Source organism: Notechis scutatus, chromosome 3 (assembly GCF_049901735.1).
Source record: "Notechis scutatus isolate UNSWTSFEM ecotype Mainland chromosome 3, rNotScu1.2, whole genome shotgun sequence".
In the NCBI taxonomy this organism is placed as follows: domain Eukaryota; kingdom Metazoa; phylum Chordata; class Lepidosauria; order Squamata; family Elapidae; genus Notechis; species Notechis scutatus.
In genome coordinates, this window is record NC_142011.1 from 48,508,052 (window position 1) to 48,526,778 (window position 18,727).

At 42.1% G+C, this 18,727-nt stretch overlaps 1 protein-coding gene across 1 annotated transcript in view; it reads left to right on the top strand.

Annotated features, from left to right (window-relative positions):
- The window catches only part of CCND3 (cyclin D3), an 86,824-nt gene that overhangs the window by 11,452 nt on the left and 56,645 nt on the right, over positions 1 to 18,727 (top strand). The gene's annotated exons all lie outside the window — the stretch shown is intronic.

Sequence of the window (18,727 nt, forward strand, 5' to 3'; positions counted from 1 at the left end):
AATATCTTGGTGAAGCTACTGATCCTGCCAGGCATCATACTATTTATTGAGGAGTTATGACTTATTCAATTAGTTAGAGGAACAAGCCACAAGATTCCTCCTTGATTTGCTATAGTAACTCCTTGGCATGTTGTATTGCTAAGGTATTGAAGACCACTTTGGAGCCTTTTCTGGTTGGTGTAAACATCTTTAAAGTGTTACTTTTCAACAAAAGACAGAGAGGGAGAGTTTGTTTTTCAAATTTCAAATTGAATTTGAGAGCTTTTCCTCACCAGAAAACTCTTATATTGAAATAAGATAATAATAGGGTGACCTGACTTTCCTTGTTATTCTGAATAGTTAATAGCATAGTTGAGTCTACTAGTTGAGTCTACTAGTCTTAACAGTTGCCAAGGTTGGAGAGCCCTGCCATATACTGTCAACACTGATTAGCAAGAAAAGAGAAAATACCTGATGATATCATTGGCTGATGAACAGCCAATAGTGAATATCTGCTGTCTTCCCACTTAAAGGCTTTCCCAGGGAATTTATCAATGACAGATCAAGGTTGGTCTAGAAATGTAGAGATGAGAGATTGTGCAATGAAGTTTGCAGACCCTAGTTTTCTTAAGCAAGTATTACGCTGTAGTACAGAAAATATTGGCATAAGATTGTTTAAATTTTGGACTGGGAATCAAATACAATACAAGGAATAACACTTGCTTCGCCAAGGTGTCCAGATGCCAATGCGAATGGCAGGAAATGACAGAGTCAGAAAATATTTAGTACTTATGGTTGTAGGGAGGATCAAAAGTTGTGAGTCAGTACTACCAATCAATATAACTGCTCCTTGGAAGGGCAGTATGCACTGTCATTTGCAATAGAAGAATAAAAAGACAACAATAGGCAAATATAGGAACACATCACAGCAGTCACATTCCCGCCCTTTTGGGAGCCATGCAGCCAGTTGAAAGGGTGAAAATAGCTGCCGATAAAGCTTTGTGAAGCCCAGCTGTCAAGACAGCAGCCCACGAGCCACCCTGGGGATCTGCACCAGCTGGGAGACTTAAGACAAGCTTCATTGATATTTGTCTGTTTACCCTCACCACTCTGGGGACTGTGGTAAATGTATCTCATCCTTCTTTTCTTTGTGCCTCCCCCCCTTTATATCATCTGCTCTTCCTCTCTGGTCTATATTTGTCTCCTTAAATCTTGTTAGCAGGTCTCTGAAAAGGCCATGTTTCTTTTCTGTTGAATTTTAAAGACTCATCTCAGTGGCCAGTTATATGGGCATCTTTGGTGGTTTGTGTAGAAAGATTCCTAACTTCCCACATTGTTGTTGGTTGTTGTTATTTTTTTAAAGAATTTCAACTATTAAGACTAGGAATGAATGAACACACCCGAACACAAATTTATTTATATTTGCACAGTCACAAAAGCCAGCTGGATGACTTTGGGTCAGTCACTCTCTCAACCCAATTCAACCTAACCTCACAGGGTTATTGTTTGGGATAAAAATAGGAGGAAGAAAGAGTATTGTATATGTTTGCCACCTTCCATTATTTATAGAAATGATAAAGGCAGGATAAATATAATAAAGAAACAAAGAAAAAATATTACTCTCTAATCAATGTTTTCAAGCTGTAGTATTACCTAAAGCATTTTGTTTAAAAATAAGAGCAGTAAAACAATAAGCATGTAATTAATAAATATTGTTGCTAATAGGACTTTTTGCCATTTTTTCATGAAGAAACCTACCAGTGTGTGTGTGTGTGTGTGTGTGTGTGTGTACATACAAAACATTACTATAGTCAATAGGCACTAGTGATACTTACACAACCATATTCAGGATAGGTCACAGAAGCCCAGTTAAGTGAAGAAACAATCACATTTTCTTAGTAACAATAGAATTTCAGTGTCATTAACAAGGGAAATATAGTATAGGAAATAATTCTAGGTTTTGAGTGAAGTAGAAATCCAGTTTTAATTATAAGCTTATCTTTATGATTTTTTTTTTAAAAAAAAACTTGCCAAGTTTTTATTGTATCAGCTTTCTTGGAACACAAAAGACCATCTCCACAGTAAGCCAACCTGAATGCTTCAGAGTTTATTTGGCAAATGCCAAAGTGAATTTCAGGATCCATATCAGCTCATACCAATACCCCAAGCTATGAAGAACTTAATAGGAAACTGAAAGCAGTGCAAGCGAAAATGACCATCATATAAAGATATTCCTAATTAAAATACACACAGCCATATTTGATCCCATAAATGATGGCAATAGTAATTCAGTCAGTTTCCTCTAATATGGATTGCTGTTACCAAATTATCTCCAGGTAGTAACTAGAATATCATTTTAAAATGTTAATAGGCATTTTGGGCCACAAATACCTTTCCACTTGATAAAGAGCCAATAATAGGTGGGTCCAGGTCAGGAGCACCCTAAGGTTACAAATTAAATTCTTTGAGGGAGAAGTGTTGCTTTGCCCAGAACAGATTGTAGACATCAGTTTATTCTTATCTGTCCAATGGTACATACTCTACAAGCCAGTATCAAAAATACAAGGAGCATGCACAACAGAGAACCAGGCTAGTCAAAGTTGAGAATGTAAGTAAGAAATAGAAAAACAATATTATATGTGGTTCCATTAAGGTATTATCATCCAGTCCAGTTCAGATTTTGCAAAATTGTCATTCTATGGTTCCATGAACATTTGATTAAGAGTAAAAAAATAAAGCTCACTCAAACTCAGTCAGTTTATTCTCTAGTATTTTGCTTCTTAATCAGTGGCCTAGGCTCCACAACGTGGACAACGTTGATCTACCTCTTTAGCCAGGAGAAAAGTATGCTGACATAAAATTTGTCACTCTGTACAAAACTCTATTCTTCCACAGGAACAATGTGCTGTCTTTACTAGTCTAGTGAGAGACAAGTTAACTTCACTGAAGAGTGAGGACCTTCATTTCTCTTCTCACCATGTATTACCTGCCAGCAGAAAAAATAACCACTAGTTATTCCTACTACATGGGTTAGGCAGAGCTGGGCTAGTCATGGCAGATTCCGGGAACACTATGGTTAGCCACTGTCAATTTGCCCAACTAATAGCTGGTAGATGCACAAGTGCATGCCTGTAACCTCGCATAGTGCTAATAGCCAGCTCACAGGCATAGAAAGAGAGATGTGGAGTGAAATGAGAGAGTGATGAAAGAGGGCCATTCTTGACTAGTGCTGCAAATCAATGGCTGCGCTGATGGTAAATATAGTTTTACTTCGTTGACGAGCAGTTTCCAGAAGTTACCAAAGGAGGGCCATGAAATCAGAATAGAACAATACTATGATGATTTCCGCCCTTACAAACAGTAAAAGCTATGGTTGCACAATGCCTTTTGTTGGCAGAAGCAATGATAAGAATAAACGCAACAACACTCTCTAATGCACACAATGGTGAAAGCATCCACAGCTGGCAGAATTCCTATTTTATCTAGGTTTAAATCAACCTTCTTTGCAGCATATGAGTAGTGCACTCTTTTTTAAAAAGGTTCCTAGTCTTATTTGTTTTAAAACAAAATTTCATTATTTTAATGTTGTGTTGAAAAAAAAAGATCTCATGCCCAATCCTTGGGAAGGGATAGTCTTTTGTGGGTGGATGCCACTGCGGAATCCAATTTGTTCTGCAGTCCAGTCCAAAGTGACCAGGGAAGTTGGTGTCCAGAAATAGGACATGTCCACAATAGCCTAACATAACCAATAGAAGCTGAGCCAGGACAGATCAGACTAGACTACAGACTAGACTGCATTAGCAACCACATCATTAATGAAGCATGGTAGATTTATATATGGCCAACTAGATGTTGGGAGAAGAGGAAAACGCTACTTTAAAATTGGAACAGCTATAAACAAATTTAAGTGGCCTTGGCTCTGGGTTCAGGATGATACATATCACCACATATCAGTGATTGTGAGAACAGGTCCTGAATGAAAGGGTATTCGTCTCCATTATCTGGCTGTCTTAAAGCAGTGGTCGCCAAATTCTAGAACTAGAAAACCTTGAATTACGCCGTCTTTGGTCTGATTTAAGCATGGTATATAAAATCATACATTGCAATGTCCTACCTGTCAATGAATACTTCAGCTTCAACCATAACAACACAAGAGCACACAATAGATACAAACTCAAAGTTAACCGCACCAAACTTGATTGCAGGAAATATGATTTCAGCAATAGAGTGGTCAATGTCTGGAATACTCTACCCGACTCTGTAGTTTCTTCCCAAACCCCAAAAACTTTAACCTTAGACTGTCTACTATTGACCTCACCCCTTTCCTAAGAGGTCTGTAGGGGCGTGCATAAGCGCACCAACGTGCCTACCGTCCCTGTCCTATTGTTTCTCTTATTCTTCTTTTATTTTTCTTATATGTACCCATTTCATGTATTCACAACTATGTATACACTTATACTTATTATCTTGTAAACAATTGGCAAATCAAATAAATAAATAAAAATAAATAAATAAAAATAAACTCCTTTCAGCTCTGCAGACCAGTGGAGGCATCAGCAGTGGTGGAGGCAGAGGCAGGGAGAGGGATGGTTTCACAAGCTGCTTTCACAAATGTAGTTTCATGCATGTGCGCCACTTCTGTGGCCCAGTTCCGAAGGGGCTGCAGCCCAGCATGGGGTCACAGACTGGGGATTGGGGACCCCTCTGTTAGAGCTATAGCAAATAAGTACAGTATGTAGTGAGACTGAAGAGAAACACTCTTGGTTTGTGTCAGTTATGTTAGATGATGCAAGAATACAATGCATATATACAGATGTGAATGGGCATGCTGTTGGCAGGGAACTGCTTGCTAATTCAAAAATTAGAATGAGTCTGGTAACAGCTATTCAGACTTACAATTTTAATGACCTGTTAAAGTGAACCATGTATTACACATGCCTCTTAATATTAGAAGTAATACAATTATAATAAAAATCAGTAAAATGTGCTTGTCTAAATAGGTGCAATTACCTCCTTGTTTTGTTTTGTTTTGTCTTTTTCTACCTTAAACTAAGACAGTTCTCCTCCCATATTGCAATTTCAAGTTGTTTTTGAGGTGAATTCATCTTGCAGAGTTTGTCTTTCAATGAGATTGGCTATTTTGTCCCCATTTTCATTTATTCATCTGTAACAACAACAAAAAAACCCTAATAGGACCTCCATTCGTATAACTAAGCAAGATTCTTCAGTTTGTGCCTCACCTGTGCACAACTGCCACTGCATCTGAGCTCAGTTTCTTTTCCTCTTTGAATAAATGAGGTCTACTCATCTGGCATTGGCAGTTGAAATAGGTTTGTTGATATAATCATAAAAAAATGCATCTTAGCTGAAAGGGCCAGACACCTGTTTTATTTGGGACAGTGAGCTTACTTCCATTGAACCAAACACTTATAAATAAATACCCAAGAAAAGCCACATCTGGCATAGGAGGCATCTGGACAGAAATAGCAGACCATTTTTTGTTTGCCTGCCAGTTTTTCTTATTTTATTTGTGGGGATCAGATTGTACTACAGGCAAACATTTGGCACAGTTCTTAGGGTAGAAAGAGAAAACAACTGACAAAAACAAGACAAAGGGCTAAACTATAGGCATGCTATATAAAGCTGTATTTGAATTTCCCCTGACAGTATTATAGTGGGATAATAAAGTTGGGAGTTGGGACATAAATATAGTAAAATGACTCAAACTCGTGGAAGAGTCATACCTCAGTATAATACAATATATCTTGTTTCATACAAAAGATGCCAGATTTAGATCCTGGCTTCTTCAAGTAGGTTAGAAGCCAATACCTTAGAGCAGTGGTCCCCAACCTTTTTTGTGCCAGGAACCAGTTTCACTCAGAAACACTTTTTCAAGGACCGGGGTGGGGGGGGGTGTCGAACTTTGGAGGGTTTGCTTGCAGACGTTTCATTATCTGACTAGGTGACATCTGATGTTGTTACCTAGTCGGGTAATAAAACGTCTGCCAGCAAACCACCAAGTTCAGGGAACGCCAATGCCTCCTCATTGCAACCCTGAGCGACAGATAGTCCCTGCAGGATGGCTGAGAAGCCTCGCCTCTCGGCCCTGCCTTCCTCAGCCCCATCCCTCAGGTGTCTCCCTCCCTCCCTCAGCCTCATCCTCAGGTGTCTGCCTCGTTCCTCTCTCAGTCGCTCTCTCACTCCTCCACCAGCCCAGGAAGAAACTGCTTCAAAGAAGCCGGCAGGGTGGCTTTTCCTGTCGGCGCAGCTTCCCCAAAGCGCCCGTTCATCCCCACCCCGCCACCCACGGTTCAATCCTCCGTTCTGCCTGCCTGCCTTCGTTTCTGGTGGTTTCAGAGCGCAGCTTCTCCGAAGCGCCCGCTCACCCCCGCCCGCCCCGCCGCCCGCGGTTCAATCCAGTGCTCCGTTCTGCCTGCCTGCCTTCGTTTCTGGTGGTTTCGGATCCTCCGAGCGCCCGCTCACCCCCGCCCCGCCGCCACGGTTCAATCCAGTGCTCCGTTCTGCCTGCCTGCCTGCCTGCCTTGGTTTCTGGTAGTTTCGGAGCAGCTTCGGCTAAGAAAAAGAGGCGAATAGTTATTATTCTCAGCCGAAGCTGCTCCAAAACTACCAGAAACCAAGGAAGGCAGGCAGGCAGGCAGAACGGAGCACTGGATTGAACCTGGATTGATTGGCGGTGGGGTGGGGGTGAAACGGGCGCTTCGGAGGAGCTGCGCCGACAGGAAAAGCCACACACACACACCCCCCGGCTTCTTTGAAGCAGTTTCTTCCTGGGCTGGTGGAGGAGCGAGAGAGCGACTGAGAGAGGAATGAGGCGGGAGGAAGCCAAGCCACTGAGCCAGAGAGCAGGACAGGCTTCGGTTGCTTCCTCCTCCCCTTCTCTCATTTGTGTCCTTGATCCCCGATCCCAGCAGCATTCACTGAAGGCGAAGAAAGCCGCCATTTTTTATTTTTTTTCCTTTGCGGCCCGGTACAGAGTGCTCCACGGACCGGGACCGGTCCGCGGCCCGGTGGTTGGGGACCCCTGCCTTAGAGAATGACCTATTTAGTCTAACCAAAGAAGTATTTCATGAGAAGAGTACTACACTCCTCTGCTCACAACAGAATACCCTATAATATCACCAGGCTTGAAATTTGGGGCTTGGACAACCTTGAACTACACCGCCTATGGTAAGACTTAAACGTAGTACACAAAATTATCTGCTACAATGTCCTACCAATCAATGACTACTTCAGCTTCAACTGCAACAATAGAAGAGCACACAACAGATACAAACTCAATGTAAACCGCTCCAAACTTGATTGCAGAAAGTAAGACTTCAGCAACAGAGTGGTAAATGCCTGGAATGCACTACCTGACTCTGTTGTTACATCCTCTAACCCCCCACTCCTTTAACCTTAAACTATCCACTATTGACCTCACCTCATTCCTAAGAGGTTTGTAAGGGGTGTGCATAAGTGCACAATTGTGCCTACCGTCTCTGTCCTATTGTCCCCATTTATTCATACCTATTTCCTGTATTCTTACTCATGTTATACTTATACCTATTATCTTGTAAGCGATTGACAAATCAAATAAATAAACAAACAAATAAATAAAGTATAGGTTACATAGATGGTGAGTACTCCAATCTAAAGCTAATTAATGCCAAATCAAATTCTGGGAAAACTTCTATTATCCACAATTTAACTCACAATGAAAATATTGGCTCAGCATGCATTAGAGAAACAAGGCTATAATAACAAGTCATTCTCTTCCTATCTGTCCATTGGGCTACCATATGAGACAGCAGCCTAGAACTAGAGGGACAGAAGATAGCATTGCTGTAATATATAGGAATTGTGCTTCACTGGGTATCCTTGGCAACTGTAAGACTTGTGGACTTCAAGACTTCATTTGTGGACTTCAACTACTGAAGTCCATAAGTCTTAAAGTTGCCAAGTTTGGACATCCCTGGACTAGAAGGTCCATCCATCTCTCCTATCTACTATGTAACTGACTAATTATTTATATCAGAGGGAAAAGTTCATTTAAAGATGCCCCCTTAGCCAAAAATCCAACTATGATACATATTGGAAAGGACATTTCCTGGGCAGCTCCTTGACTGTAGAATGTCACCCTATGGATATGTGTTTGGTTCCTGCTCACCCCATTTGGATGATAAAACTTGTCTCTTTTGCTAGCCCTTTAATGGTCATTTTAAATTACTGGCAGTAATGTTGTTTTGTTAACATTTTGATCTATAGGCATGCTATATAAAGTTGTATTTGAATTCATATTTTCATAGTTTTTATTTTTTTATTGTTGAAAGTCACATAGAATGTTAGAACAAACAAGATATGGATCCAGTAGTAAAATGAATGGATATATAAATAAATAAAACTGAGCTGCATGGATCACTGACTTGATTCAATTGACAAATATTCTTTACATGGCAAGGATACTGAGGAAAATGTCTATAATGAGCAGTAGAATGATAAGATTAGGGCATTCATGAAATATCTATGTCCTAAACCGGATATTTTGTGGTGGGAGGGGCAATGCCTTCATGTTTTGACTCCTGCAAATTTATGGACAAACCTGAGGGAGAACTCAGGTGTCTACACTCCCCATCCAGCACCTTAAAAACTACCCATACTAGCTTTTTTTTTTTTTTTTTCAAAGGCAGGTTGGTTATCGGAGTCAGTCTGAAGCTTAAAAACTTATCCTAAGCCAATGGAATTGTTTCAGATCTCATAAGAGCTCATATCTCATATCTTGTATGAGATAAGATCTCATATCTTGTGCTGAAACAAGTGCTGATATTTTTTTAAATTCTGAGTTAGCACTTAGATGACACTTTAACATGTGCATGCAAACCTGGCACAGAATGAAATCCTTCCCAGTGGATTTAAACTGTGAGGGCATCCTGAAATATACTAGCATGCTCTCCTTGAATCATTTTTAAATATTTTAAAATTAATTGGTTCTTTTTATGTAATTATTCTTGACACTAATTGTTCTGTATTTGCATTCTTGTAACCCTGTATTCTGATTGGCTAGGACGCACAGCATTCGGATTGGCTGAGTGTACAGCACTGATTGGCCGTTACGAATCGACCATGATTGGCCTTGTTAAGTATGAGGCATGGGCTTAGAAACGGAGACGAGACTGCTTTACGTGAACTTCAGCTCTTTATTTACAGCATGATAACAGAGACAAAAAACCCCGGATAGCGGCTGCCCTTTTATAGAGTGAACTGCTATCCGGATGACCAATGGATGTTGTTATAGGGTTTGAACCTCGTCCAATGGGACTCGGCCCGCCAACAGCCAGTCAGATTGCTCGGAATTAACCAATCATAACTTGCCATTATATGGGCCAATAGGAAGTGCAGGATTACGATCCTGCTATGCAAATGAATCTTTATTAATTACATTTCTTTAGTTCACAACACCCCTCCCCCCTGGGTTCCGCTTGACGGCCGTGGTGACGTAATCACGCAGGTATGCAGGTCATTTTACCTGTCTAGTTGATTTCCGCTGTTCCACCGGTTTTTGTTTAAAGTTCGGTTCCGGTGGAACGCAAGGCTCGTTTTCACCCGGGGTTGATTCCGCGACACTATCAGAGTCCCTTAAGTCCATTCCTGGATCAGGTGGGCATGTTTCCGCTATGGTGTTCCTCTGCGGGGAGGATGCCCCCAATCCCGGACCTTCTTCAGGTGGCGCGAGCACTCGGTTTAGTGGCCGTCTGTCCTCGATTACATCGTCATCTATGCGGTCTTCGTCCCCCTCGGTATTCCCTCCCCCCTGAGTTTGGAAGTCCGGGGGGTCGCGGATATTTGGTTGTAAATGAGATCGAAGTTGGTCTATGTGGCGTTTCCATATCTTGCCGTCTGTCATCTTAAGGCGGTAAGATCTAGGGCCAGTGAGGTAGACTACGGTGGCTGGGACCCACAACGGTTCGCCGGAAAGGTTTTTGGCATAGACCAAGTCGCCTACCTTGAATTGGCGATACGTTCCGCTGGATCCACAGGGTTTCTCTGGCGAGTAAGATGGATGTAGTCGGTCGAGGTGGGAGCGAAGCTTCCGCCCCATTAAAAGTTCGGCTGGGGTCTTGTTGGTGACACTGTGGGGGATAATGTGTTGTAGTAAGAGTATTTTGTTTAATCTAGCATCGATGTCCCCCGGATCCATTTTTTGGAGTGTCTTTTTAAGGAATTGAACCATCCGTTCTGCCCTACCGTTTGCCGCAGGGTGAGCCAGCGAAGTTAAGGCATGGCGGATGCCCGGGTCCGCCAAGTATTGTTCGAAGGTGAGAGCAGTAAACTGGGGTCCGTTGTCGGAAACTAGAACATCTGGGAAACCATGTGTTGCAAATAATCTATCTAGTTTTTTAATAACAGAGTCAGTAGTTGTGCTTTTCATCTTGTGGATTTCGAGCCAGTTGGAGTAAGCATCCACGGTTAGGAGAAACGTGTGTCCTTTCGTGGGTCCCGCGAAATCAATGTGGATGCGGGACCACAGGCCTCAAGGAGTTTCCCATTCGGTGGGAATTGCTCTCGGTGGGGTGTTGCTGACTTCTTGGCAGTTTTTACACGTGGTAACCCAGGCTTCAATTTGTTTATCGATGCCTGGCCACCACGCATAGCTTCGAGCGAGGGCCTTCATGCGGACGATGCCCGGATGTCCTTCGTGCAGGGTTTGCAACACGAGTCGCTGTAGTCTCTCTGGCACGACGACTCTATCTCCCCATAGGATGCAGCCCTTCTGGGAGAATAGTTCCGTTTGCCGGTGCTTGAACGGCGCAAAAGTGGCGGGGGTTTCTTCGACTGGCCACCCGCGTTCGACCCAACTGAGAACTTTTGCGAGGATAGCGTCCCGTTTTGTGTCGGCGGCGATATCCCTTGCCGTTAGTGGCAGCGAGTTGAGGGTTTCAATTTGCAGCGTATTGAGGGTCGGAGCTGGGTCGCTGACGGGTTCCGGAAGTGGGGAACGGCTCAACGCGTCAGCGTGGGGAATGGCTTTCCCTGGGCGATGCTGCAGTACGTAGTTGTAGGCTGCTAGGAATTCTGACCAGCGAGTCATTCTAGGTGACAATATATGCGGCGTTGGTTTATCACCTGCTAAAATGCCAAGTAAAGGCTTGTGGTCTGTGACTAGAGTAAAGGGCCGTCCGTAAACATATTCGTGAAATCGTTTCACGGCCGATACAATAGCAAGAGCCTCTTTGTCAAGTTGGCTATAGTTTCGTTCAGCCTTTGATAACGTGCGGGAAAAGTAAGCAATAGGAGCCTCATTCCCGTTTGGTAACACGTGGCTCAAAATGGCTCCAACCCCAAACGGTGACGCATCGGACGTAATGTTTAATGGCAAAGTCTCGTTGTACTGCATTAGCACAGCGTCGGAAGTTAATAAGTCTTTCACCTTTCTGAAAGAGTGTTCTTCTCTGTGACCCCAAACCCAAATGGCTTTTTTGTCGAGAAGTCGATGTAAGGGTTCGGCTACTATTGCCTTGTGAGGCAAGAAGATGTTGTAAAAATTGATGAGTCCCAAGAAGGCCTGGAGATCAGCCTTACTTTTAGGTCTTGGGGCGTTTTTAATTGCTTTGAGTTTGGTCTCGGTGGGGTGAATCCCTTGTTTATCGAGGAGATACCCAAGAAACTCCACCCGCTCAGTACACAGTTGACACTTATTTTTTTTCACCTTGAGGCCGGCGTCTTTGAATCTATGTAGAACTAGTTTGAGACGCCGTTCGAGTTCTTCTTTATTCGGGGCAGCAATTAAAACATCATCAAAATACGGCACAACTCCTTTTATGCCTTGCAAAAGTCTCTCCATTAGACTCTGAAATATCCCGGGGGCTACACTCACTCCGAACTGGAGTCTGTTGCATTTAAAGGCACCTCAGTGTGTAACGATAGTCTGTGCCTTTGCGGTTTCCGTATCAACGGGTAGTTGTTGATAAGCTTGCGCTAAGTCTAACTTTGCGAAGATCTTCCTGCCCCCCAGGGAGTGGAGATGTTGAACCACCAGCACCAGATAAGCGCTCTGTTGGAGTGCGTGGTTCAGGGTGGCGTGGTAGTCTCCACAAATTCTGATCGACCCGTCCGGTTTGATGGGGGTTACGATTGGGGTTTCCCATCGGGCATGGTCAATAGGCTCCAACACCCCTTGGGCTATTAACTTATCAAGTTGCTCGTCGATCTTGGGTTTAAGAGCGAATGGTATCCGACGAGGTTTAAGGCGGATAGGGGCTACTTCTGGGTTGAGGCTAAATGATATAGGGGTCCCTTTGTACTTGCCTAAGTTGTCCGAAAAGACGTCCTGGAATTCTTGGACGATGCCTTCTTCCCACTCGTTGCTCTCGGCATGGTGAATACTGGCTAATTCAATTCCTAGTGGGGCGAACCATTGTAGGCCTAGCAAGCTGGGCCGGTTGCCATCGACAACAGTCAATGGGAGTGTTGCACTACGATTTTTGAAAGTTACTCAGACTTGAGTCACGCCGGCGACTGGAATCGTGTTCCCCTGGTAATCCTTGAGGACGATCCTCTGAGTGCTGAGATCCTGACGACGGATGGCCGGGATGAGTTGTTTGAGGGTCTTCCAGGAGACCATCGAGAGGGACGACCCCGAATCGACTTCCATTTGGCACGGTTGGTTTTCTATGGCGACTCTCACTCGGATTTTCTGTGCGTCTAGTAGCGAAGCGTGGCCGATGGTTGTCGTTTGGTGTGCCTCTTCCCGTTTTGCTTGAAGAGCCGGTGCCCTGTTTCTGTAGGAGTGGTTGTTTTCTTGGTTACCCAAGTGATGCCGGTTTACAAGAACGCTTTCTTGCGGGTTGTCGGAGGTTGTTCTCCTTCGGTTTGGGTTGGACTCTCTTGCTTCTGCAGGCCCGTGTGATGTGGCCTCTCTTCCCACAGGCGTGGCAGAGTGCCTAGCGGAATTTGCAGTTGCTTCTCTTATGGTGGGCTCCACAACTTTGGCAGAGTGCGTAGCGGAATTTGCATTTGTGCGGAGTCCTTAGAGTTCGTGGACTTTGATTGCCCAGAATCCTGATGACTTCTTCTTCATTGCTCTCCGGCTTGCGATTCTTTGTTGCCGGAAACTTTTTTAAACCCGGTGAAGTGTCACAGGCGAGTTGACGAAGCGGTGCGTGGTTGCGGCGCCTTCGAGCAGCCGACTTCCTGGTTTCTTCTGCTGCAGTAGCATAGGTGACGGCCTTTGGAAAGCTGACGTTGTCTTTCTCCATAGGCCTTCTGTGCCCGTGTCGTGCATCTAATCCCAGAACTGGGCAGCTATGGTTTTTCTGTTGGTCCCTCTGGTAACATTCGCGTCTTCGGGCCAGTGTTGATGCAGTGGATGCATAATGAGCCCGAAGGAGGGGCGCGAGGGTGTCCCAACCCATTTCTTTCACTTCAGCCGGTTTTGCGAGTGCTTTAGCCACCCGGAATACGGCAGGCCCGCAGTAAGTCAGAAACACTGCTCTTTTCTTGCTGGTGGAAACGTCCTCTAAATTGTTGGTTTCCAAGAATATCTGGAAACGATCCATATACGACTCCCAGTCTTCTTTTTCTGGGTTAAAAGGAGCGGGTGGTGTAGCGCCGCCGGACATCCTGCCGATGTAGGTGCGCTCTCAGCCACGTGCTTGATTGGTGCTCTGTGGAGTTTAGCCAGCTCTTTTGTCTCTGTATTCCATCCTCGTCGCCAGTGTTAAGTATGAGGCATGGGCTTAGAAACGGAGACGAGACTGCTTTACGTGAACTTCAGCTCTTTATTTACAGCATGATAACAGAGACAAAAAACCCCGGATAGCGGCCGCCCTTTTATAGAGTGAACTGCTATCTGGATGACCAATGGATGTTGTTATAGGGTTTGAACCTCGTCCAATGGGACTCGGCCCGCCAACAGCCAGTCAGATTGCTCGGAATTAACCAATCATAACTTGCCATTATATGGGCCAATAGGAAGTGCAGGATTACGATCCTGCTATGCAAATGAATCTTTATTAATTACATTTCTTTAGTTCACAACAGGCCTAGCCGATCGTGGGAGATTCGAACAGCTGTCATTGGCCACGGCGCCTGGTACAAGCTCTATATAAGCCGCCACAGATCCGATGTAAAGCAAGCCAATCTACTACCTAATAAAAAGAGCTTGAAAGTCACTTGTCTCGCGTCTCTTGTTGGGACCGATCCACAAACATAACACTAATGCTCAGTAAAAAGCACTTATCTAATTTTTATGACAATGCAAAGAATTATACTGTACCTTACAAAAATAGTAGTGATATTCCCTTCCCCATTTTACTGTCTTATCACTGAGGTTTGTCTTTTATTTTCCTTTTTTAAAATATTGTAGTTTACAGTTATACTGTACAGCTGCAGTTCTGCAGCTTCTGGGGAATTACAGAGCACCATCTTTATTTAAATCAATTAAATATTTTACAGCAGTTTTGGCTAAAATTCAAAACCTTTATGCAAGAGATCAATTCATATTCCTGCAGTCAAATGCTTGGGAAGGAGAAGACATCAGAATACAAAGGGTGGTGACTCTTCTCAATTTTGTTTCTGCCCCTAGCCTTAGCCTCTAAGAGATTATTCATGAAAGAATGTGAGCCTCATTTAAAGGAAAAGAAACATGGCTACCACCAAGCAAGTTTTATTCTAATGTTACTAAATGGCAAAATGAATCCTCCCGTGTATATATATTCATATAAATACTCTGTCTGGGTGAGTGTTTTGTATAATGTTATATTTAATTCTATCATCTGTTTTGACTTTTCTTTTTTGTCCAGAAAGGCCCTTGGGCAGCTCACCGCAAAGACACCTCACCACTTTTAAAGAGTTAATCAGGCTTAGCATGTTCAGTAAAATGTTGAAATCTGATTTTCTTTCTGCAATAGAGATTAATCAACTTCCTATCTAAGAGCAGAAGTACAAGATGATGAAGTGGGGTTATGGGTAGGGTTCTTTATTCCTATAGTAATAAATAATTCAAGTCAGCTCTCCCAAAATTTATGTATATGTTAGAATAGATAACAAACTTGATATCATATATTTTGTTTCCTGTAGGAACTTTAAGAAGCATTCATAACATTCCTTCTTTCAAATTTTCCCCACAAGAAGAGTCATTTGAGGTTTTCCCAAAGGTGCTTTTTCCAAAAGACAACTGGACTTTCTTAGTTGCTGTTTTGCTTCTCACCGAAGAAGCTTCTTCAGTTCTGAAGATGAATGAACTGAAGAAGCTTCTTGCATGAGAACTGAAACATTTTCAAAGAAAAAAAAATGCCAAGAAAGTCCAGTTGCCTTTTGGAAAAAGCAACTGTGGGACAACTATGACCTGGGTGATGGAGAATCTCCATAGACATCCTTTGAGGTTTGTTGTGCTGAGAGAGAAGGACTGACCCAAAGTCACCCAGAGACTTTTCAAGGACCTTCATTTCTCTGGTACAACCCACCTAGATCCTTCACTGGCTTACTTACTGTTCAGTGTTTTGTGTTTTTTGCTTCTTCTGCCCTCTTCTTGTCCTGTTAGGGCAGACTTGTGCACACTAGCCCTTAGTCATTGTTTTATTATCAATATTGCAAAAGTATTATTTTAACCTTCCTTCTCTAAGTAGATTTACTTGAAAGTATTGTCATGGTGCTGTCTATCCTGATTTCTGGATTTCTTCTGCTGAAATAGAAGCATAATGAACAAAAAGTCCATAGTGATACCTTAATTAATAGTACTGAAGAATATGTGAGTTGGAAAGGATTTATAAACAACAACTCAACCCTCTTAGTGCAGGAATCCATTAAACTACCCTCTACAGATAGCCATCAAGCGAGCCCCTAACTCCAGTGAGAGAGCCTATCCTGAGGTAAACAGATTGTCCACCACTTAATGGCATTTATCATCAGGAAATTTCTCCTGATATTCAACTTAATTTCTTTTAATTTTTATCTAGTGGTCCTTGTTGGTGTCAACCTAAAATAGGTGTTTTTTCTCTCTCTTGCAAATGGAAGCCCTTCAGGTTTTGTAGATTGCTATCAGTCCATTCCTCCATTTTCTCTTTTGCATGCTAAACTTGCTTATCTCTTTCAAGCGTTCCTAATAAGATTAGCTTTGCAGACCCCCTTATGGTCCTGGGATACCTCTGGACTTTTAGCTTCTCTAGGTCCCTTTTAAAGAATGGTGCCATAACTGGATATAGGAGTCCAGGTGGGACCAAGCAGAATATAATTGAATGCTTCCTCCTGTTGCAGATTCAGTGTTTTCTTAATATTATAGCCCAAAATTTCATGGGTTTTTTAAAGCTGCTCTGCTACCCTGCTTGTTCATTTTCAGCTGGCATCGATTGCTGACTTTTGTTCAGTCATCCTTTTTTACCATGGTTGTTAAACAAATCACTACAGTTGCTGAGGGAATCAGTTGTTAAGCGAATCTAGCTTTCTCCAGGACTTTGTTGGACATTGTGTGGAAAGGTAGCAAGTGCCCAAATTATGATCATATAACCATAGAGATGCTGTGACAGTTCTAAGTGTGAGTTAGTTACTTTTTTTATTGCCATTGTAACTTTGGTCACAAAACAAATGGTTAAAATCAAGGACTACCTGTACTCATATACATTGTAATTAATATATACATGAAATATTGCACGCTTGAAAAATCCATATTGTTTTGCTTCTTTCTTATGATTAAAATAATGATATCAGACTAGTTAAACTTTATATGGCCTGCTAAAAAGAGAGCATAATATTTTCCATGAGAGACAGAAGCAAAGGTATATAAAAGTAGGATATAGAAGTGCATTTAAGTATGGATCTACCTATCCAGTGCTTCTATTTAGACAGGTTTCAAATGGGTATACAGAAATGTATGTAAGAGACTCAGGGTTGCAAGTCCACTTGTCTGGTGCATATTTACCACCTCTCCATATTACCTACAGTACATTATTTGTGTTCATTAATCCCTGGTAGTAGAAGCAATACCAGGTGATGCAGAAACATCTATTTACATTCAAGTGAGCATTAAGGCAATGCATTTTTTTGCAAACCAGGGACCTAGAAGTCAGGGCTGGAACAGCAGGATCTTGAGGATGAGATCAACTGGCCCCAAGTGCTTCTTTAGATATCATGTCTGAATATGAATAGAGACATGTGTAAGTCTGAGGGATGAAATCTTTGTTGTGGAAATGCTTATAGAAATAAATAACTTCTTATCTTTAAAAAAAATGCTTGTAGTTCAGCTCCCTTTTAAATTTTTATCTCAGGGTGAGGCCACACTAAATTTCTTACTATTCCAGAGGTGAAGCTACAGTGAAATTGCTTTCTGTTGCAGAATTCTACACGGAGCAGCATAAATTGAAGCATAGAATAAATTGCAATAGCTGAGTAGCCTTTCATTTTAAAAATAGTAAAACCTCAAGCATCCATGTTTCTTTGGTTTGGTTTAGGGTATTTATACATAACAGCTGTGGCAGGGTATCTTTTGTTCAGGTCCTTGTAGATCTGACATTAATTTTCTAAGAAAACGTATGATGCCATAGAATGTGGTGGAAGATAGATTGGAAACTATTTCTGAATTGCAGGTTAATCAAGAGTAGATAGGAAGGGATTTCACATTGCAAATAGTTTTATAGTAGATCATTCAATTACTTTAGGGATTGCCTCTCCTGGTTACATCTATGGGTTCTATCAGGTCTGATAGGGAAAGGAATGTTATAAGTGCCATCCACTACTGAGTGACCTCTGATGGGACCCAGGATGAGAGATTTTTCTTCTATGGCACCCACCCTTTGGAATATCACACACATAGGAGTTTAGACAGTAAATTGTCTTGTTAGCTTTGGAAGCCATATTAGCACCAGAAGCTTCCACGCTTCCACATTCTTGAGCCTGGGAAGATGGGAGGGGGGAATTTCATGGAATGTATGTGGTTAGACATAATAGCATTCTTCTTTAAAGTCAAGGTCATGTTATTCCTGCACCTAGCTGAGGAGTAGTAGACAGCTTAAGTTGGGATAGATGATTATTGGGGCATGTGATGGAATGATGGGAGCAGAGGGTGGATTTGTAATATTTTACTTATTGAAGGGAAACCTGGGACTTTCAGATTTGTCCCAGTTTACTACTCTAATAAAAGGGAACTTTGAGAATATGTCTGGTTCGGAGTTATATGTTGGAATCGAGTTTTTCTGGAACGCTGACATGTCTATTGAAAATTAGTTTGCAATTGCTCTTAGGGATCTGGCTGTCGTGTAGAGTCTGCTCAATGGATGTACTGAATGTCATGAATACTTTGAACTCACTGCTGATAATGTTTAACATGTTTTAACATGATTTTAATGTTTTTGTTTTATTTGCATTTTGTATATTGTTCTTGGTATTTTAATACTTGTATGTTAGCCACTCAGAATCACATGTATGCAATGAGTAGTTTTATAAATTGAATAAATTTATAAATAAACTTCCAAACCTATAGTAAATCTGATGGAGATTGATGGCTGACTGAGATTAAGTCTAGGAGGTATATAAAAATACTACTTTTTATTGAACTCTTTTTCCTGGCGTTATTTTCACAATTCCAATTTTTTAAACAAATATCAGTCCCATAAGCCTATTATTCCAATTAGTAGTGCATCCATTTGGGATTGTCTCTTTCATTTTTAATCTGAATATGCCTGAGTACCAGTTAATAGCAAGAAATAATTAATGACCATGAACTATGGCCTTTAAACAATGAGTGCTTTTTAAAGGGAGT